Source organism: Brienomyrus brachyistius, chromosome 8, assembly GCF_023856365.1.
Source record: "Brienomyrus brachyistius isolate T26 chromosome 8, BBRACH_0.4, whole genome shotgun sequence".
Lineage (NCBI taxonomy): Eukaryota > Metazoa > Chordata > Actinopteri > Osteoglossiformes > Mormyridae > Brienomyrus > Brienomyrus brachyistius.
In genome coordinates, this window is record NC_064540.1 from 14,752,389 (window position 1) to 14,774,748 (window position 22,360).

General features: G+C 48.8%; 1 protein-coding gene across 2 annotated transcripts in view; it reads right to left on the bottom strand.

Moving 5' to 3' along the window:
- prickle2b (prickle homolog 2b) overlaps nucleotides 1–22,360 on the bottom strand; it is a 65,998-nt gene that overhangs the window by 28,493 nt on the left and 15,145 nt on the right. Inside the window, exon 1 of one of the 2 annotated variants that reach the window (XM_049023863.1) lies at nucleotides 7,679–7,953. The exons of the other annotated variant lie outside the window; for it this stretch is intronic. The gene's annotated coding sequence lies outside the window, so the exon portion shown is untranslated. Of the gene's footprint in view, nucleotides 1–7,678; nucleotides 7,954–22,360 lie in introns of those variants that run through there. 2 annotated transcript variants of the gene reach the window in all.

The following is a 22,360-nucleotide window of genomic DNA, read 5'->3' on the forward strand; positions in this document are numbered from 1 at the left end:
AAAGACTTCATTGTAAGGGTGAGTCCTTTATATCTGGATCATAATTCAACCCTAAACTGTGCAATAAATGCATGAATAAGCGGGATTTCACACAATAACAGCGAGTTCTTAGAATCAGCGAGCGAAATACCACGCTTTGAGCGCAATGCTCAATATCTGCAATATCCAATTATATTATACATACGGCCTGGACAAAATCACCGCAATCTCACATGAAAAATGAGCCTTAAAGATATTAAATGATAATTACAAGCATTTGGAAAGGTGAGTCATATTCAGCCGAGTGCCAATCAGCACTTTGAAAGAGCGACTTTTTCCAAGGTCACATGATGCCACACAGTTCAAAGGTTCCGTTGAGTCAAAGTATGAATTACAGGCAAATCAGTCACAAAAACTGCAGAAATATTATAGAAGTGTCTGTGAGAGCCGGCTCAGGACCCACGACAACAAAGCTTGTGAAGCTGAACTTCACAAAAAAGGGTCTTACAAAAGGGCTGCTGTTTGGGAATTGCTTGTATCCAACACCAACACATAGCCCGGTATGAGGTGAAATAATATAGTCTGGTGAGTCATCTTTCACCCTTTCCCTATATCCAGACAATGAGCCAAAGAAAGGCTTCAGCACATAATGTCTGTCGGCACGGGCGGCCATTTTGTGGGTGCTATTAGGCCTATTGATTGCTCTGCATGGTCATATAAAAGCCAAGAGATATTAAATCACCCCAAGTGCTAAGTGCACCCTAGGATGCAAAACTGTCCCCACATGAAGCTCCCACGTCCCAAGATAATTATGCCCACAAACGCATCATCAAACCAGTGGAGGAGTAGCTCCATAAACACCAGGATGAAGTCCAACGTCTGCCACAACCTCGCCAATCACCAGATCTGCACACCATTACGGCTTTGAAAAATGGTTCAATATCACCCAGCTCAGGCAGACAGAGGCCACGCCACCCATCACTAGGTCTGTGATGTCAATATATTTTTAAGTGTTTCAGTTATTTTGTCTGCCTCCTGTAAGTTACCTAAATGCACATTATTAAACAACTTGCAAAAATATTTCCATGGGCTATCTGTTAATAATAATCTACACACGTCCTCACAGTTTATAAGCTAAGAGAATTCCTTTGTGAATATCAAGGTATTCTAACCATGAATTGACTCAGATGCCATACAAAAAAAACTGAAAAACATTCAGGAGTGGTGGATGGGTAGTTTTTAACATTAAATGGAGGAGACAGGGTAAGTAAGGATGCCTGCATCCCACATGAACTGAGCAGTTGGATACGGTTCAGGGATCAGCGCTAAATCGCAGGAGGCCCGGAACACCATTTGGTTTCCCAACATTTCCTCAAACGGAGCCGTCCATCACGAGGAGCCTAATGAAACCAGAGACCCACAGAAGAACAGCAAAATCCCACAGCACTCATCATCAGGACAGAGGATTTATGAGGACTGCAGCACCAAAAAGCAGTTTTGCTCAGCCTGTATTAGCTTGCATGTTCTCGGCGAACACAAACTATTTATTATTAATTATAAGGCACAATAAAAATCACAAGATGGAAAGTGAGCCATGGTTAATTGTGTTGGCTGGGGAAGCCAGAGCTGAACAGAAAATCTTAATGAAAAATAAAAGAACGTAAGTTAAAACAATGTCGTTTTGAATAATATCTAGGACTTTCATCCAGAAAACTCTCCATTTTATGTGCCTCGTTTTATACTTTTGTGTTGCTAGAGAGAACCAAAGAAACGAAAAGCACACAAGAGCTCCAAGGAAATAATGGCTGGATCGCTGTGCATCATGGATGCCAAGTTAGTGGAGGCGAGTTTGGCAGGATGTCCTAGAGAAGGTGGGTGGTGGGGGGATGCTGAGGCGGCGTATGCACCCCACTTCACGCAAAAGGCAGGGTGCCATCTAGACCAATCTCCCAACCAGCAATGACCCGGTCCCATATTGACTAAAGTGACTCCATGTCTTACGAGAGTTTCTTGAAAGGCATAGCGGGAGCAGTGTTTCCGTGTGGCTGTGACTGGGTGTGTCTCCACCTGGCCCTTGAACATCAGACCCATTTAGATTTGGAAAAATAATTAAAGGAAGCCTTGGATTTAGGCCTTCCTCTGAAGCACTCCCTATCCCCCCATCCGCCAACAGGAACCGAGACGGCTAGAGGACAGAGCTCAGGGATGATGTCTTCGGCAGATCTGCTGGCCGGCCGGTTAGCCGGAATTCTGTCTGAAATGTGGTCTGGGCCTGTTCCTACATGTCAGCCCCATGGCTGCTGCCAGAGAGCTGATACCTCAGTGATAAAGTGCAGTCACAGCCCTGTCAGGCGAGCACGCGGCTCTGAGGATACAGCTTTGCCGTTTGACACATCCTCAAGAGAATTTCAACTCCAAAACAACCAGTATAAAAAAGCCAACTCTCTTTCCATAAAAAATGAGCCACAAGCATGACTGAATAAGAAATCCAGGAATGAGGGAAGTGAAAGCAAGTTAAAGCTAAATCCTTTGGCATTTTTATATTACTGACCCAAAAAAATAAATTAAAATAAAAAAATCGACAGAGCTTTGGCATATTGCAGACCCAAATATCGACAGAGCTTTAGTGTATTGCAGACCTAGAAGATCGACAGAGCTTTGACGTATCGCAGACTTAGAAATCGACAGAGCAAATGTGCTTTCACCCTACAATGATCATGGTTGTTGTGATGGACAACCCATTCTTTAAGGTTGGCTAACAACAGTTTGGTACAAGCTTTTCCAATATTGTGCTATTCTCTCCACCCCTGAGAGGAATCCTCAAACACTCATAGAGAAACAGACATGAAAATGTATCAAGCTAGTTCCACTCCCCAATTCAAATCCAACAGAGCCCATAGGATCCTCCGGATTCTCACTAACCAGTCCACACACTTGCAAAAATATTTTAAAAAGAGGCAAGAGAACAGTTCTCCCTGTTCTTGAGGACTGGAGTACATGTCAAGACACTTCCAGTATCTCTGAGGGTGCATTGCTAGGCCCTCACAGGCATGAAAAGGAGCAAAGCAGAAAATGGCTTCATTTTGTACTTGGAATGCTCCTCTCCTGGAAATGAACAGCACAGAAAACAAGGCGTCACAAGACTAGCATCCGTCAGCAGTCCTGCTTGGGTCAAATGTTTCATGCACACAAGTCCACTTGAACATCAGGCTCTCTACACCACAAATATGTAAACCAGTGTGATTCATGCTTGCGCAAGGAATTCACATGACTGCTCTATCTGCACAGCGCCTCCTCACACCCAGACAACAGCAAGGCCAAAGACGGGCAGGACCTCCAGAGTCACATGTGGTTTTGGTGCTAAACGGCGCAATTTGCTGCACTCGTCCCCAACTCTTTGAGCAGTTTTCTGTGCCAGTCCATGACTTTGACGGGAATCAGCAATGAAACTTGGCACGATCCCGTCATTCATGTGACAAAACAATACATATAACAGGGGGGGGCGAAGAGGCACCTGCAAGCGTCCCATCTTCCGTCAACTGCATCATGTTTCAGGTTTGGCAGCTGTTATATGCAGAAAGAGAAAATAAATATGCAATCAAAATAAATAAATCAATAGATCTTTCTCCCTGCGAGAGCCGTCTTGCCTAGCCCGCATCACAATACATCTCCGAGGTCAGCTGACGCTTCCTCCTCCATGCGGTTTGAGTATGGAGTCCATGGAGGATTCTGTAGTCTTGTGCCAAGGTTGGAGTTTGACAAAGACCATGAGAGCCAAGGGGGGGGGGGGACTTCATTGCAAATACCATTTATCAGTGCTGAAATGACTTGGCAAAACTCCATCCCTCCTTACTCCACCTCCTCCCGTTCTGCCTTCTGCACATCACCCACAGATTCACCGACTGTAAAAGTGTTATTGCAGCCTGAAAGGACACAGGGGCCCGTGAGAAGGTCAGTCACACATCCCAAAAACAAACGTCTCTCAACACTGGCCCCTTGTCTTTTGCTGGCTTTCCTCGCCGGAGCTTCAGAGCTGGGATAGCTTTGCGAGTACCGCCACGGTGCAGACCGAGTGGCGCCTTGGCATGCGATGCCCGCGGGAGCCTGTGCTTCCCCCCGCCCCCCGACGACAGTGCGTGTGCCTGATGCGCTGTGCCAACTGCTGTCATCTGTGCAGGACCCATTATCAGGCCTTGCAGCCTGCATTTGAGGGGAAATGGAAACCCGGTCAGGGGGGCGTGGTCTCCATGTGATACTCTCTATTCATTACATAATTCTTTTCATTCTGATGTCATAATTCACAGGCTCTTCCTGCAGCATGGAAACCGGGAAATATGGAAGTAACTAATTGTGGTGTGACGGCTGCAAGCAGATGCTCTAGTGTAACGGTTATTGAAGCATGGAGGTTTCCAGGGGTACGCCACCAATTCGGAGGCCTCCCCTGCCAGATACTGGCAGTGCCAAAGTGACCTGTACACTGAGCCACCCATGAAATCCGCCATAAAACACAGGGCCAGGTCTTGCTGGCATCCTTTCCACCTGCTAAATGGACCAATACCAAGGGATGGGGAAGGGACAGCAGGCTGTGAGGTGAAAACAGCAGACTGTCACGTCTACGAGCCACACCGTGAAGTGCAAGCCATGATGAATATCAGTTAACTAGGACAATTATTGAAATTGTACTTACTTTAAAAACATGATCCTAAATACAAATATTAAAACGTAAAAGTACAACTGAGCTTCTGTTAATAGACCACATTGGCGTAAAGATATAGAGTATCAAACACAGTGCATGTGTTTAGCCTTGGTCCCAGTTAACCTACCGTCACCCTGCGTCCCACATTCAACATGACCATAGACTGGCTGCATTCCCAGTGGGTCTCTCTCGACATGCGAGTCTCTATGACAAAGACCCAATCATAGAGTGTCACCCATGAAAAAATGTTTCTGAAATAACTTCCGCTAGATGCCCTTTCAATTAGGAAGTATAGAAAGAAGCAGCGTAACAGCTAGTGAGTAACATTCTATCTTTTTTTATGAATAATTAAATCAGCAGTGGTGGAAACAGCCTTCCGGTCTGCTGTGAGTACTGTACTCAGCTATTCGAGACATCACTGACTCACAAAGCAATTACATTAAATATCTGCGGCTGGAAAGAAGACTGCAAGTGGCCCTTTACTCTGCCACCATAGGGAGATGTACGTCCGCTTAGCTGGGCCAAAGCCCTTATTAGCAGACGGAACTACTCTGTTCCACAGGTCAATTCCAATTTTGCCAGAAATCAGGCCTTAAAATAACTTTACAAAATGAAATTTCTTTTGATAACTGGTTGGAAGCCATCACAAGCCCGTGACCCTAACCGAGACAGCAGACTGGGAGATAGATGACTGGCTGGCATCACTAATAGGCCAACTGGGCTGATCTGATAACAGATTAACGATCATATTTTAATATTTAATTCAAGCATGCATGCCATATGTTACTATGATATGTATTACCGCACTTTGCAAGTTTATAAGCATATTACCTAAATTTTTGTTTAATAAAACATGATTTAAATGTTAGCCAGACACTTTCAAACAGGGCAACTTACGTTAACAAACGAAAGAATGAAATGCCCAGCAGAGACTAGGATCCTTCTCATGGGCAGGTACACCAGCAGCCTTTAGGTGCCAAAGCGCAGTCTGCCGGAGCATGAACACCCCTCATGGCCTGACACCGGCCTGACACCGGCCTGACACCGGCCTGACACGGTACTCCCACACGTCCCTAATGTCCATACACAAATCTACGGCCTGGGTTCCAAGGTCCCGATCCCATCGACACTGCTTCCCTTCAAATGAGATCCACACATACAGTTTCCGGGTAACTGTGAAGGTAATACTGACTGGGTCACTGTAGTAAGTACCACATAATAAGTGTAAAAAAGTGGCTCAGTGGAAAGTGCTCTCGCCTCACCCCTCCTGGAAAGCGGGCGCTTTGAGACCACACCTTCAGCCGTGTGCGTTTGACCTGGGCTTTCTCCCTGCGTCACAGGCATTTCTGCTCACTGTCCGACCAAGAGCTAAGTGAAGTGGAATACCCAAAATGCCCTGGTGATGGGTGCACAGCGGTCTGGCTAACGTGGCGACGGACCAGCAGCTCATTCATTCCATCTCCTACGCAAGACTTTTTATCTCACACTTTATCCACCCATTAATTTTCCGTACCTGCCTGTCCTGTGCAGGGTCATGGGGGTCTCAGAGACTAAGGGTGCAAGGCAGGGAATAACCCAGGATGGGGCACCACCCCCTTGCAGTATATCACTTTATATGCATAGGTCATAAAGGAAAGAAAGGGTTACAAAAATGCAGAACTTTCCAAGGCTTGTGGGAAGTGAGCAACAAAGCGATCTACTAACAGCAACAGGAACTCCCAGCCCCGTCAGCAGTCTCCCAGCTCCTGTCCCAGGCACCTCCCTCCCGGCCCAGGCACCTCCCTCCCGGCCTAGTCACCTACCTCCTGTCTCAGCTCCTGTCCCAGGCACCTCCCTCCCGGCCCAGGCACCTCCCTCCCAGCCTAGTCACCTGCCTCCTGTCTCAGCTCCTGTCCCAGGCACCTCCCTCCCGGCCCAGGCACCTCCCTCCCAGCCTAGTCACCTGCCTCCTGTCTCAGCTCCTGTCCCAGGCACCTCCCTCCCGGCCCAGGCACCACCCTCCCAGCCTAGTCACCTGCCTCCTGTCTCAGCTCCTGTCCCAGGCACCTCCCTCCCGGCCCAGGCACCTCCCTCCCGGCCCAGGCACCTGCCTCCTGTCTCAGCTCCTGTCTCAGTCACCTCGTCCCCATCGCAACTTCCATTATCATCCTACCACATGGCCCCTCCCTGCCATCCCAGACCCCCTCAGCCAGCCCGCCCTGGCCCTGCTGCACCATGCCATAACTCTGCTCCCATTCCAACCAGAAATCTCAGAGCTGGGGTGTGAGGTTTAGCCCCGTCTGTCTCAACAGGCTGTGATCCCACACCCATCTGTAGAGGCCGCAATAATGTGCTAAAGGCGGTGGTCTGACCTGGCCGTCAGCGGGTCTCACACCCCTGATGAGGTTAGCAGGTCGGACTTAGACCCCAGCTCGGTACCGAAGAGACCGGACTCATCTTTTCTGTGGGCCACTGTGACGATGAAGTTGCCCAGGAGTAACCAAACCAGAGTTAAAAATAAAAGCAAAGGCATTCTGTGCAGCTGCGAGACACGGGGGGGGGGTGGGGGGTGGGGGGTTCGCTTAAATCACAACAGCTGAAATGACAAGCCCCTCCCTGCCCCTTGGTCCCTCTGCAGGGATGTACATTCAAGGCAGCTCTGTTTCATCAAAGGGGGGGGGGGGTGGGGGGTAAATCATCTCCCCACTAAGATTGAATTCTGACCATCAAACCCCACTACATGCGCACACACACACACACACACACACACACACACACACACACACACACATGTGCACACACACACACACACACACACACACGCACACACACACACACACACACACACACACACACACACATGCACGCACACACGGTGACTATGTCGATTTCTGCAGCTGTGTGGAAACTTTACATCCTGACGCTCTGTGCTCAGTGCGCCCACAGCCTGTAGTGGGGCAGATCTTCACTGCTACACGCCCCTCCTAACCCCCCCTCCCACGGGCGGGCATGGCAGAGACCTACCGGGGGCACGAGATTCAGGTCTGCAGGGGCACTCGCTTCCCTCTGCCCCATGCGGCGGAGTCCGGAGCGGTGCTCAGAGCAGAGGCATACCAGAGACGGCACCTCCGACAGCGCCTCCGAAAGTGCCTCTCACAGCTCCTTAAATGGCAAAGCACGTCTCTGTGCGGGTGCAGGAACAGGACAGAGGAGTTCCCTCCTGACAGGTCGTAGGACTCAAGGTGCTGACGAGGGGAGGAGGGGAGAGAAGAGCCACGAAGGCTGGGTGTCTGCACGAAGGCGCCGCCTCCTCAGCAAGGAAGCTGCACTGGACGCCGCCAACCCCTTCCGTCAGAGGGGGCCAGTCACCAGATATCAGCCAATCAGAAGGGAGCAGGCAGGCCAATGGGGAGATATCAGCCAATAAGAAGGAAGTGGGCAGTGTTTTGGGACCTGAACTTGTAATAAAACGGAAGATTTACGGTTGACTGTCTGGCAAAGACATTCAGGGGAATTAGGTGAATGCAATCTTGGTTTATTGGACACTGCAGGACTGTACACTGTTAACTGCACACTGGATCCTCACTAAGCATTTTAAGTGCATTTTCTTTTTCAAAAAGCTCATCCTGGGAAGCAGTGGGCAGTAAGCAGCGTCCCCCTCCCCTCTCCATATCCCATATTACAGTTCTGTTCAGCCAGCCAAGTCATGAAAGGAAAAAAAAGAATTACACTGTAATATTACATGGGGACATGGGACAGAATATAACCCATCACAGGAATATTACAACAGCTTTTTATAACCTGGGTTAAAGTAGCATGGATATTGCATACACCTTAAATCGACCACCTCTGAAAGACTGACATTTGCCATAAACAAATACAGGTCTGGGCAGTGTGTGGACAGCACAGGGACCTCATGGTGGGTCTGGGCAGTGTGTGGACAGCACAGGGACCTGGCAGGTCTGGGCAGTGTGTGGACAACACAGGGACCTCATGGTGGGTCTGGGCAGTGTGTGGACGGCACAGGGACCTGGCAGGTCTGAGCAGTTTGTGAACAGCACAGGGACCTGGCAGGTCTGGGCAGTGTGTGGACAACACAGGGACCTCATGATGGGTCTGGGCAGTGTGTGGACAGCACAGGGACCTCATGGTGGGTCTGAGCAGTTTGTGAACAGCACAGGGACCTGGCAGGTCTGGGCAGTGTGTGGACAACACAGGGACCTCATGGTGGGTCTGGGCAGTGTGTGGATGGCACAGGGACCTGGCAGGTCTGAGCAGTTTGTGAACAGCACAGGGACCTCATGGTGGGTCTGGGCAGTGTGTGGACGGCACAGGGACCTGGCAGGTCTGAGCAGTTTGTGAACAGCACAGGGACCTGGCAGGTCTGGGCAGTGTGTGGACGGCACAGGGACCTCATGATCTGCCATACAGCAAGATCTTACCTTGAGCCAATATACTGCTTTCTGTGCAGCTCAAGACAGAGTCAAATGAAAACCATCTTCTGCTTTAGTCATCTGCACTGTGTATCCTTTGTGTTTTTTTAGGGGGGGGGGGGGGGGGGGAGTCCCTTAAGGGGACACCTTCTGTGGTTAAAGATCCACACTGTGACACCCCCTCCCCCCAGTCCCCTGCAGCCCAAGCTGTTAACTCATCTTCTCTCACTTCATTACTAATTGAGGTGATCAATCAACTGGGGGGAGGGGCTCTGGGATTCTGAAAGTGAGTCTGTATAAACACACATGCACGCGCACGCACATACAGACACACGCGCACGCAGATACAGACACACGCGCACGCACATACAAACACACAAACGCACATACAGAAACAAACACGCATATACAGACACACACACACACACACACATACCCACACACACGGCATAGATGTGCAAACGTACTCTCTCGCAGAAACAAACCAAAGCTTTAAAAAAAAAAAAAAATGTAATGAAAGAATGTGAAAAGTTTTACAGCCGCTAATTATTTCACGTTATGCCGATGTGAAATTTGTAACTGCTAAAATGTCAAATTAAATTTTTTTCATATGCAGTGTAGAGGGAGAGAGAGGACTTTGTGGGAAACATGCCACAATCGACGGCTGGAGCAGGAGAAGAGATTCCCCGCAAATGGGTTTCTGCCTTTCTGAAAAGAGGCTCTGACATTTACAGTCACACAACTGAAAGACATCTTGACTACAAAGACCAATTACTTGTCGTTCAGAAACCCCTTTTCTCCAAAATCGAAAGCCATTAGCCTAATGGCTGGCAGAGAGGAGTTATGGTTAGAAACGTGATGAGTAATTCTCACCGACAATGGGCATGTAGTGTGGTTAGGTGTTTACCACGGTGAAATCCTCTGAGGAGGTGCCGGGCCCCATGTCCTGCTCCCTCTGAAGCTCCGCACGACACCGAGCAGAGTGCATGTGTCAAGACATACGAGGACAAAGCATGTTCTTATGAAGACCGCGAGTCTGGCTTTTGCTTTGTTAATCGATGGTCTTTCTTGGCTCCCTCCTGTGGGGTGGGGGGGGCAGGGTGGGAAGACAATCTGCTGCTGACCGGGATGAGAGGAAATCAGTAAATGGCAACGCTGAGTTGAATGACTGCTAACGACCGAAGAGGACAGCACAGGATGCCCCAGTCGGCAGTGAGAGCAGCGAAGAACTCAAATGGAAGGAGAGGACTGGCCGGGGAAGGCCTCCGATTTAAATGGAAACGACAACAACAAAAATAATGATAAAATTATAACGCTTTTCAAGAACCCAAAAGACATACAATAGGCAAGAAAACACTGAGCACCACGAGGCATCAATAAACACCAGAAAATAACCAAACAGTCCAACAATGCCAAGTATGTGGACTGTGGTGAGCAGCACAAGCACTGCAGAGACAGGATAGAGGAAGAAGACCGTCCACTAGGATGGGAAAAAGAAAAGAAATGGAGAAGAGATGGTCTGAAGGAATATCATTAGAAAGTAGGAAATATTATGAGGGGCCACGAACTTTTCAATGAAGAGGCTGAGAAAATAAGGTTTGGAATGAAGTTTGAAGGAGTCACATCTTTCCTTGCTGAACCAGAAGCTCCTCCTTCCACAGCTGTTTCCTATCTGTTGATTCCTCTTCAACATGTCACAAAACAAAGTGAAGACTGCACTCCACACGGACGGGAAACACGCAAACATCAGAACGCGAGACAAGCAGAGAAGCTCTGTGTGATCCTCACTCCCGTCCGGGACGCATGGCCAGGCATAACTTTTCGCACAACTTATTCGCTGAAGTGGCTCACAATTTCGGTACATTGAATCGATCTGAGATCGTACTGAGAAAATCCATCTATATAGTATTTAGCCCAAGTACTTAACTCAGTTACTTCTGTGGACTTCAACCCCCCAGGGCATGGCTACCACAAGCAATGGGGGCTGAGATATTCTCTGAAGGTAGTCAGACCCCGAGGTATGAAACGCGAATGTTTTACATCTGACGCTCCATGCTGTTACTCCGCATCACGAGTAATACCGTGTACGAAAGCTGCCACTTTATCCGGTTCACGGTGTTCTGCAGCTATGCTAGTACCAGCTGGATCGGTCCATACTGGTGTCACATCAATCACCTGCAGGCTCCATTTACCCTGACAGCCGCCGCACAGAGGGACGCAGCCTGGCCTGGTGTGGCCAACAACATACAGAATAAAAAAGGGCCGCTCTGTGCCTCCCCCCGTGTCAATCACACGGCCTTTGCGGCGTGAACTTCCCGTTACGCTCCGCCCAGAAACATATACAGACGATAATGAGGTTTGCAGGGTGACTGCTCAGCTTGTCAGTCATGCTGAACAGACTTGGCCATCTCCTAAGGCCTCCTGGCTTTATTTACTCAACAACAGTGGGCCCCATCAGCACCATCACCCCGACAATAGCCAGCGTCAATCTTTCAATGATCCTAAGCAGGAGAGACCTGGAAACAAACCAGGAAAGCAGAACCACAGGTGTCAGTCAAGACTGAGGCTCAGATTCTGAGCCTGCAACTTGACGGATGATCGCAGTTTCCATGATGGCCATGGATCTGAGCCCAAGAAAGTCACACCCCCCACCTCCGCAACCACAAAGATGAGAGAAGACCAACGTGGCCATGACTCAAAGCTTCCTAGAAGCATTGCATCAGAGCCCATCTGTGCGCCTACAGCACAATGAGCTAGCAGACAGGCTGCGGGATCACAGCTGTGCAACATCACTCAACAGAACCCAACCACTAACTGAACTCCATGACCTGCACCATCTACAACGGCTGTCCTGTGTGACCTTCAACTCGTCTGCCAACACAATCCTGAACAGAAATGAGACCGGTTATTTTTCCACACAATAAGAAAGCCTTTGCATGTTGGAGAACCGCAAGCGGGCCAAAGCACTCTTAACACATCTGCGGCATCTGGACAGGCACTGATGAACCAGGAGCCTCAAAGCAAGATGCAGGACAAACATACGTGGTACCATGATGAGAACAGGACAGCCTTTCATTTTATCTGTCAGGATGTAAACACATTAGCAGTCATCACCCATCAACCAACCCAACAAACTGGAGAAAAACCTTCCTCGCTGATGGGAAGCATGTGCTTCCCAGTCTCATTAAAGAGCCATTGCGCCTCGAAGGCTCTAAACAATGGCGAGTTAAAGAGGTCCCTCATCCTCCCGTCCTGGGCCGAACCCCAAATTACATTTCTACTGTGGGTGCTGCCACCCCCCACCCATACAAGATCATTCGACTGTCCCAAACGCACGTGCCCCCTTACCACTGGCCACAGAGGGCTCTCATTTCAGTCTAGGGTCCTTCCACCCCTCTGATGATGCAATCAATAAGTGGACATTGTGTCCTTTCAGAATACATGCTGACGCTACCTCCAGGGACACGGGCAAACGGTACGGGACAGGCGGCCCCCTACAGGGACATGGGCAGACGCCGCAGGCCAGGTGGCCCCCTACAGGGACATGGGCAGACGCCGCAGGCCAGGTGGCCCCCTACAGGGACATGGGCAGACGCCGCAGGCCAGGTGGCCCCCTACAGGGACGACACACCAGGACCAGGGGCCATATGAATACTTTATTTACTATAATACACTTCCAGTGTATCCATAATGTAACAGCAGAGAAGCCCCACATCTGACCAGAGACCAATGGTGGACAAAAGCCTGTCAATAACAGGGTTTAAATATTTTTTTTTAATTTTGGTTAAACAAACATTCCCAACAAAAGATCCCAGCACTCGTGAGAACCCGCTAGATTCAAGGAATCCCTCTCAATGTCGAAAGCGACGAAGTGTCTGCTTTATGTCGCACTGTCTTTACACAGTGAAAAGACGAGAGTGCACAGCTGGGAGACAGGAGGAGAAGTGAGGGCACGTTTTACGGGCTATCCAAAGGGCACAGGAAGGCAGTAACGTCCTCCACGGTGACGTGGAAACGTCACGAAGCCGTTAGCGCGTTTCACGGTTCCACATGAGTGCCCGCATCCTGCCTCACGCCCCAGCCCTGCTCCCCCCACGCGTCACACTGGTGGGGTGTCTGCACGCGCCACTGGGGACAGCCGAAATCCAATTCCGCAAGCAGATGTCATATATCAGAGGCTTAGAGGCAGCCACCTTCGTGAGAGGCGAGCCCGCTCTGTTGTCTGGAGCATGGGGAACAAAGGGAAAAGGCAACTGAGCGCAGACACACACACAAACACACACACACATATACACACACACGCGCATGTCGGGTATACCTATCCTTATTGGGTCCGCTCATTCACTTCTATGCACGTGCACACACACACTCGCATGCAGACTCACACACACACACACGCAGACTCACACACAGATACACAGATATCTCATCTTTCTGCACACTCCCATATGTCGATTGCGACAGGAATTATTTAATCATGAGCAGATACAGAGGAGTCTTCTTGCCCGGAAATGCGACCTGACCATGACCGGGAGGCCTCTCACCTCTCAGGACCGAACCCATTCCCCAGAAGACATTAAGGAGTATGCTTTATACTGAATTCAAACACTTCATTCTGGGGAGACTATTCCAGGCCTCTTTTATTCTCAGGCGCTTATAATCCCTTGGAAGACACGGCGCTATAAGGCCGTCAGTCGAATCATGTTTGTTGCCTCTCCGATCGGAGCACTTCGTCTTTCAGAGGAAGGCACTGGGAAGCAGACCACTTCATAAAGCTGAGACGCCGGGCCTCAGGAGACGAAGAATCATGTTTGGAAAAAGGGAAAATTTCCCAAAAGTCCCATCAGCACCCCCAAGCTATTTTAACCGATGAACCGTAGCATCAAACCGATGAACCCAAAAGAAAGGGAGCCGACGCTGGAGGTTAGCGTGTGGGCGCATGTACTTTGCATAGAGACAGATCTTCATCCACCGTTACCCACACAGGAGTCACTGCCATTATGATCCCAAATTCATAATCCTGGTTATAGGTTTAATTTCAGCCTCCATGCTCTGAGGCAGGTGGGGGGGGGGGTCTGAGAGGACCACGGTAGGGACGCCTCAGGGTGGGTGGTGGGTGCCAGGAATATCGGAGGCTAACCAGTCAGCCGGCACCCCATGGAATCGGAGACGAGACAGGGCTCAGACAGCCGGCCAGTCAGCTGTGGGGGACTTGCTGAAAGCCACTGTGTGTGTGTGTGTGTGTGTGTGTGTGTGTGGCAGGGGGGGTGATTTGACTTCCTCCGCGGCAGCTTCCTATCTGCCCCTGCCACACCGCTCACGGTTCAGTGGTTCGGCCTCTGAAGGCAAGCCGGCTTGTCCCCAGAGATCCTTTCACACTCCCCAACAAAAGAAGTCATTAAAAGGGCCCTACTGACACTTTAGAGCCCTCATTGAGGGCTAAGCGTAGAAACATTGTAATGTGTACCACAAACGAGTACCAGCCAATCAAAGAACAGGCGTTGCGTCGCTATCATCCCTGCCCATCCCATTTGCTGCATTGCTTGGCGGCACAGATGTCCAAAGACACAGCAAGCAATGGAATAATGCGCGGCAGTGTGCTGATCCGCTGCCTGCACCACGTTCGCCTCCTCCCCGGCTCACGCTCTGGCCTACAGAGCGTCTGGCTCCTGCTGTAGTCTCGTGCATGGCACGCCTCGCTCTTCCTGCGTCACGAGGGGAGGAGTGGCTGCTGCCTGGGACTCCTAAAGGTTCCCGTCACACGATTTTTCCTGTCAAGCTCGTTCAGAGGGTCCTGAAACACAGCAGGAAATCCCATGAAAAGGTTTCTGTGTGGTCAGGAACCATGCAGTGAACTATGAATGTGCACAAAAGTCAGGCTTACTGATCAGCACTATGAGAACATTTAAACGTACAGGATGAGACACAGACAAGGTGACCAGTTGGAACGCAGATTCCTTCCTTGTTAAAGACAGCTGTTCAATCTGTTCAGGGCCTGATCTGATGGGGGGGCATCTTCACACGTTGAAGGTTGTTTGCTGCTTTATAACAGCTACCGAGGTGGGATGCGAATAAAGCTGGCTCTGAGGCCCCGGCTTGCTGGCAGTGGATGTAAGAAAATGCCACCAATAGGCCCAGATGCCGCCTTGCCAGCCACTGCTATGCAACTAAACTACTCGGTGATCAGTAGGATTACTATCGTACTATCAGTAGGATTACTATAGTAGTTGGAGTACTATCTTAGAGAGTACCTCAAAGACTACCTCGGAGAATACCTCGAGTAGTATCTCAGGGAGTACCTCCGGAGTACCTTGGAGAGTACCTCAGAGAGGACCTTGGGTAGTATCTCAGGGAGTACCTCCAGAGTACCTTGGGGAGTACCTCAGAGAATACCTCGGGTAGTATCTCGGGGAGTACCTCAGAGAATACCTCGGGTAGTATCTCAGGGAGTACCTCCAGAGTACCTTGGAGAGTACCTCAGAGAATACCTTGGGTAGTATCTCAGGGAGTACCTCAGAGAGTACCTTGGGTAGTATCTCAGGGAGTACCTCCAGAGTACCTTGGGGAGTATCTCAGGGAGTACCTCGGGTAGTATCTCAGGGAGTACCTCTGGAGTACCTTGGGGAGTACCTCAGAGAATACCTCGGGTAGTATCTCAGGGAGTACATCCGGAGTACCTTGGGGAGTACCTCAGAGAATACCTCGGGTAGTATCTCAGGGAGTACATCCGGAGTACCTTGGGGAGTACCTCAGAGAATACCTCGGGTAGTATCTCAGGGAGTACCTCCAGAGTACCTTGGGGAGTACCTCAGAGAATGCCTCCAGAGTACCTTGGGGAGTACCTCACAGAGTACCTCGGGTAGTATCTCAGAGAGTACCTCAGAGAGTACCTCGGGTAATATCTCAGGGGGTACCTTTCCTGTTTCACAGCTATTCAGAAGAATTGCCTGGGAACACCAGCCCCTGTCCGTACTCAAAATACAACCAACTACCTTGGCATTCTCACAAACGGAGAGTTGTGCCTTTGTAAGATGGCCACTTTCATGCTAGTGTAGGAAGCATGCAGCCAGGGGTCTGTCACCCTACAGATGCATCAATGTACCGGCTCAGCTGCACTACAAATGGGGTAAAAAGGCCATTAATACTGCTTTGAAAAGCTGGTTTCATTCAATTACTATGGTATTTAAATGCTTCTCAACATTACCATGTGTATTATGGTCTCCATGCTGTAGTTTACACGACTTATGGACCCTGCAGTCAAATTATTGTTTCAGGTACAAGAGCAGAGCAGTGAATAATTTATCATTGTCACAAGACTCTAATAACTCATTTTAAATGTGGTGATCTGAGGCGTAAAAATTATTCATGACATCAAAGCATGGCTAATTTCACATTTTGCATTACAAAGGTTAGAAAACTTATAAATGCAATTCAATTCAGAGGAAATATTAAAGAAATGGAAAGGCCTTTATGAAACCAAACCACAGGACACATCTGCCTGGTAGACCCCTGCCCTTTGTCTAGCAGTAACCCAGTATATTTATACAACACGTGAAAGAGATTAAAATACATGGTGGTTTCAGCCCTCAGTGTTTTCTGGGCTAGCTGGGCCACCGTAGGCAGGCAGGACCTCAGTCTGTCAGACATGCTTCAGGAGTTACTGCCTTTTCCTGGGTGTGTGATGGAAGATGTTTCATTGTTTTTTTCTGCCACTTCAGAGTCATTGTTTGGGCATTTTTCTTGGTCTGTCTACATGATCTCGGAGGAGGTCTAATTAGACGTGACGTTTAATAAAGCAAACGCAATCCACTTGGCATATGTGTGCACTCCAAATGCCATCTGCCCGCGGAGCTTCTCCCAAAGTCGCAAAAAAAAATCACAACAAGCTGTCCCAGTCCCATCTCAAGACGGGTTCAAACAGTGGAACAGCAGAGGCAGAGAATTCGACACCTCACCAAACCAGGAGAAACAAAAGCAAAATGGAGCCTTAAAGTCCTGCACGGGGGGCATACAATAATAATAATAATAATAATAATAATAATAATAACAAAAGATTTACACACACATTCATGTTTCTAGAAGCCAATGATATTTCAAACCAGGGCTTCACAATAAAAGCATATTAATCAAAAACCATCCGAATAAGAATTGCACCTTTATAACGAGCCTTGGAATCCTGGATGGAGTTTTTGAACAATGCTGGCACCACTGCCCTATGGGAAATGCACACTTCACGGTGCCCTAATTAGATTTTTCAGAGATATTACCAAGCAGCCAACTGCGCAGACCCACCCTTTTACAGTTTCGACTGTGCAGTCTGCCAAAGCCAGCCGGAGATGGAGAATTCCAGCCTGGCCAATATGTCTGCTCACAAGTACGGCAACGGGAGGCTCTGTCAGCATCCATCCGTCATTGGCCTGCTCTCCAGGGAATGCTGCAATTTAAAATCCCCCCCCCCAATCAGCCAACCCGCTCCTATCCCAGACTCTGCTGTAGATCATGGTTGAACATGAGGGTTCCGGGTAGCAAAGGACACATCTCCCGTTTATTAGCCTTGATATGGAGGGAGGAAGAAGGCAGTGCTGGAAATGAGGCTCGTCCGTCATGTAAACGTCACTCCCTTAAAGCAGAACGCTGGCGTAAGCAGAGATGTTCGCATTTCCACGTCTCATAATGCACTTAAGCTACATACTGCCCTCTGTATTCATCCTTTGGTAGAACAAAAGCTCATCAGCCTCCTGCTGCAGCCTCACATCACCCATCCGGTGGAGAACAGAACTCTGGCAGTACACTCAGAAATACCTTCAAAGTCATGCTTTTAACAATAAGTGAGAAATATGCTAAATATCAGTGTTTGTACAGCTCTTGGAGTCATTACCAACATCTTTAAGTCTTCGTTTACAGGTTGCCTGGTTTGCTTGGTCGAAGCCCCCTCCCCTGCCAGTAGCCAATTGTATTTGCCGTTGGCACGTCGCTTTGACCTTTGTCCCCAAGCCTTGGCCCCCACTCGCAGGTGCGAGTCCACAGAAGCTCCCTAATCCACCGTCGCTTCAGGGCCCTGAGCGGATTGACGCTGAAGGCCTGGAGGACTAAGGCAGCCAAAGAATGAACCAGGGACCAGCCAAACGACAGAACAAAACCAGGAAAGATTCATCTTCATTATATCAACACACTTTTGTAGCCAGAGGGCGCCATCCTGACTGTGCTGTGAGACCCATCTAAAGCAGTTCACCCACACTGTGCTCCTGTTTCACCTGAGGCCCCTGTGGGTATGCCGTAACCAGACCATGATTAATGCCCTCGCCCCCTTCAGCCGAGGTCACAAAATAAATACATAAGTTCCACATGTAGACCTTTAGCTGTTACTTGACCTTATTAACCCAAACAAGGCCTTTGGCAGGCCTGGCTAATGATACTTAACTCTCTCTCCCAACTGACTGACAGTCGCAAACCAGAGGCACTGGTCCCGGTGGCTCTGCTCGCTTACTTCCTGGGCCGGTCAGGGTCAGTCAGCAGATGGCCATCAGGAGCAGTCCGGACACCAGTTCCGAGCTTTCCTCGTGGTCATCCTGACGACACGCGGCTCATAAATTATTTAAAACACACAAGGGCACACGGACCAGAATTATGCAGAGAAACGGGGCCCAGCCGCCAATGGCCGGATGCGGGGTGAAGGCTGAAGCAGAATATGAATAATTTATCACTGTTATAAAACTTGGGTTGTGGGCAGGCTGACTAAACACTCTGCCAGCATTTTAACACACACACAGATTTTATAGCTACTTTTGAGATAAGAGCAGGTCTTAACTGTCGTTCATTATGTGAAATAAAAGGGTCATCCAATTGCTGACTGCAACCCTATTAAACCAGTCATTAAGCAACTATATCAAATACTTTTAGAGACTCTTTTGGGGAAATAATTCTATTTACAGTTTTCTGGAAATTACATATTTTAAATGTCTTCGTTTCAGGAGCATTCTGGTGTTGGGCATGTGGTGTGGCGGGGGGGGGGGGGGGGGGGGGGCTTGGCAGCTGGCTAATTCTCTAGCGGATCAGGAGAGATGCTCAGAGAGCCAGAAACAGTGAGGGGTCCATGATCCCTTAGCAACCAAAGGGCCAGGCAGCGAAACTGATAATCGTCCCATTAGCCCGAGGCCACCGACAGGCTGTGCAGCATGCGGCGCCGGGATGAGCACAGGTATCCCTGATCATCTCCGGGGAATCGCTGTAGGATAATGTAAGAGAATCGCTGCCATCCCACAGATCATTTGCATAGTGCACTCATGTCAAAACACCACAACACGGACATGACAGCAGGATATGGTCTTAAAGACCTTTGCTGATATCCTTCCACATGACACGGGCCTCATTTTTTGTGCTTTTACACATCGGTGATCTTTCATTCCAGGCACGCAAATCCTTGGTGTAAACCCCCCAGAAATGTCACGTGACCCCCCCCCCCCTCCCTTCCCCATTTCCAGCCAGACCTATAGCACAAAGGCTGCCACTTAACTCCCTGGCCTTCCCAGGTGCTGCTTCCCAAATCTAATTTTAGGGCCAGGAGATTATGAAGCACAAAACTTTGAGGCAGACAGCCGGGCCTTTGAGAAGCCTTGCTGGGGGCGTCTCCTTTATATTATTCCCTAAAGAGGCCTGCGAGCCAGCATCCCAATTGTTTTACATCATTAATCACAACCAAAGCTCAATGGCATCCCGCAGACACATGTGCTCCACCCCCTGGCGAATTCGGCGGCATCCCAGGGTGCACTGCAATCCAGCTGAACTGGCTGAGCTGCTGGTTCGGGCCCACGGCGCGGGGTGAAGTCACTACCACGGAGACGCGAGGGCTCGCCCTCCATTCTTCATTCACGATGCCGTTTTAATCTCATTAGCAGATTGCGATTCTGACTTACTTACCCTCCCCATTTGGAGATTCGCAAATTAACGTTCCATTTACTTCCCCCGCCACCCCCCACCCCAGAAATGGAGTGGACGTGACAGACAGCCCTTTAATGCGGAGAGTAAGGGGGAGGCGTAGGGAATCCTGTGAGGACACTGACGCTATCACCTTCTGCTATAAGAAAGACACTAACAGGAATCGTGGCCTGACTTAAAGAATCAAACAGTCATATCAAGTGTCTGCCTTGCCTATGGATGCAAGAACTGGGGTGGGTGGGTCGGAGGATGAAGGCAGTGGACATTCATATCATAATCAAAGGTGAGTCAACAACTGCAAATGATTGTGAACCACATAAGCACATTTATATGAATATAAACATACATTGCTTTCCCAAGCACCGTTTCGCTGGGGCACCTACTTACAGATGCCATGTGTCAGATAATGAAGCGTTCTGTCACAGGGGTGCAGACATTTTACAAACGGTTCATGATTAGCATTAGCATGGTAGCCCTGTCTTAATGTTGAGCAGAATTTCGTCTGAACCAGTGGTATCTGATTAGCGAGAGGCCCGCGTGGATCTGAAGCCAAACAGGAGAGCTCTCCAAGCCTGTTAGTGTTTTATAACAGTGCTGTATGGTAAACACCTCAGAATAATTGTTACTGAACAACACCACTGTAGAACACAATTGTTTCACAATGATCTTTACTTCATTGTTGAGTTTATGAAAACCAGAAAGACAGCTTTCTGTTAACTGGAATATTTTTTACACATTTCCAAAGATGCCAATTTCCACAATGAAACCATCGCCCCCCCTGTGTAGATGGAGACGTCTTTTTCTGTCTGGGAGCTCGCAGGACGCAGCCCTTAATGCGTCATGCTAATGTTTTTCAGACGAGCGCCCCCCCTAAAATTACACCCATTACATTTACTCTGTTTAACTGATCTGAACACAGAAACTTCTGGTAAGTTCAATTTGGAGAGACAGTCATCCACCCACAGACAAGCACTTCAGTTTCTAAATCATCTTCTTTCATATTGAATATATTACTTGGAAATACACAATATGATAATTTCCAGTTCAAAGAAGCGGTTTCTTGGACCCAGAATCTTCATCTCACCATAAGGATGCTTGAACTAACGGAGAGCCGCTTCAAAGTGGTGCCTGAATTTCAGAGGCCTAAGCTGAATATTCATCGTTACAAACACGCAGCATCTGGTGCCGTGAGGGCCGAGGGCTTAAATATTGTGACCAAAAAGGTGTTCGGCTCATATCTCAGGGGTAAGTGCTGTTGTGTCATTGAGAAAATATGAGTCTGTGCATGGGTTAAAATTAACCGCATGTAACCTGGTTTCCTAAGGTGAAGAAGGAAAACCTTGGGGACAGATGGCAAACCACAAGAAATATCGCAAACGGAAGACGGATCAATGTTTAACCAAAAATCTGGGAAGGAGCTCAGTGTCCTACAGAGATTGGTTCATATTCCAATACCAAAAAAAAGGAAACGTCATGTAGTTTGGAAACTACTGCACAATTTCTGCCATATCACTGGTAGTAAGTACGATATATTGTAAAAGTCATTTGATAAGCCCTGCAATGGGCTGGTCCCCCATCCTGGGTTGTTCCCTGCCTCGTGCCCATTGCTTCCGGGATAGGCTCCGGACCCCCCGCGACCCAGTAGGATAAGCGGTTTGGAAAATGGATGGATGGATTTGACAAGCCCTACACAGAAAGAGAATTGCCTGGTGTATTCAGAAAAAAATGAAGATCAAATGACATGATTGATGATGCATGATGGATGAACATAAAAAACGATATGAGGAGGAGGTCAATGTGCAGTAAGGAACACAGCAAAACCTTCAGTTGTGTCCTCCACTTCAAATTATTAAATGCTCTTAGAAGAATGATTATAGCAGAGAGAGCATTACGTTGTCCTTATGAAGGACCTCTATACTGCACAGGTACCCACACTTAGGATAGATATGGAGAATGTGAATGGTTTTACATTAGCAAACGAATCAGACAGGTTAGGTAATTATTATACAACTCGTGTGCAGAACATATGATGCAGGAACCTGGACTGAAAATAGCAACAACTATGACCTTAAGACTGGATGAAACATCAGCAGCCATTAACAGGATGATGATGACAGTACACTTATAGTGCAAAAGAAAGATCTGCAGCCTCTCACAGGGGAAAGTTAATGAACTGAGCAGAAAGCTATGGAGTGAGGCTAAAATGCACAGGGCCGAACAGTGGACTGCACCATGGAGGACGAAGACTGAGATTATGAACAGCTTGATGACGGTTCCAAGGAGCAAATGAACAAAAGGTCCACGGGTCCAGGAGCTGAGTCACAAGCTGGCACTTAGC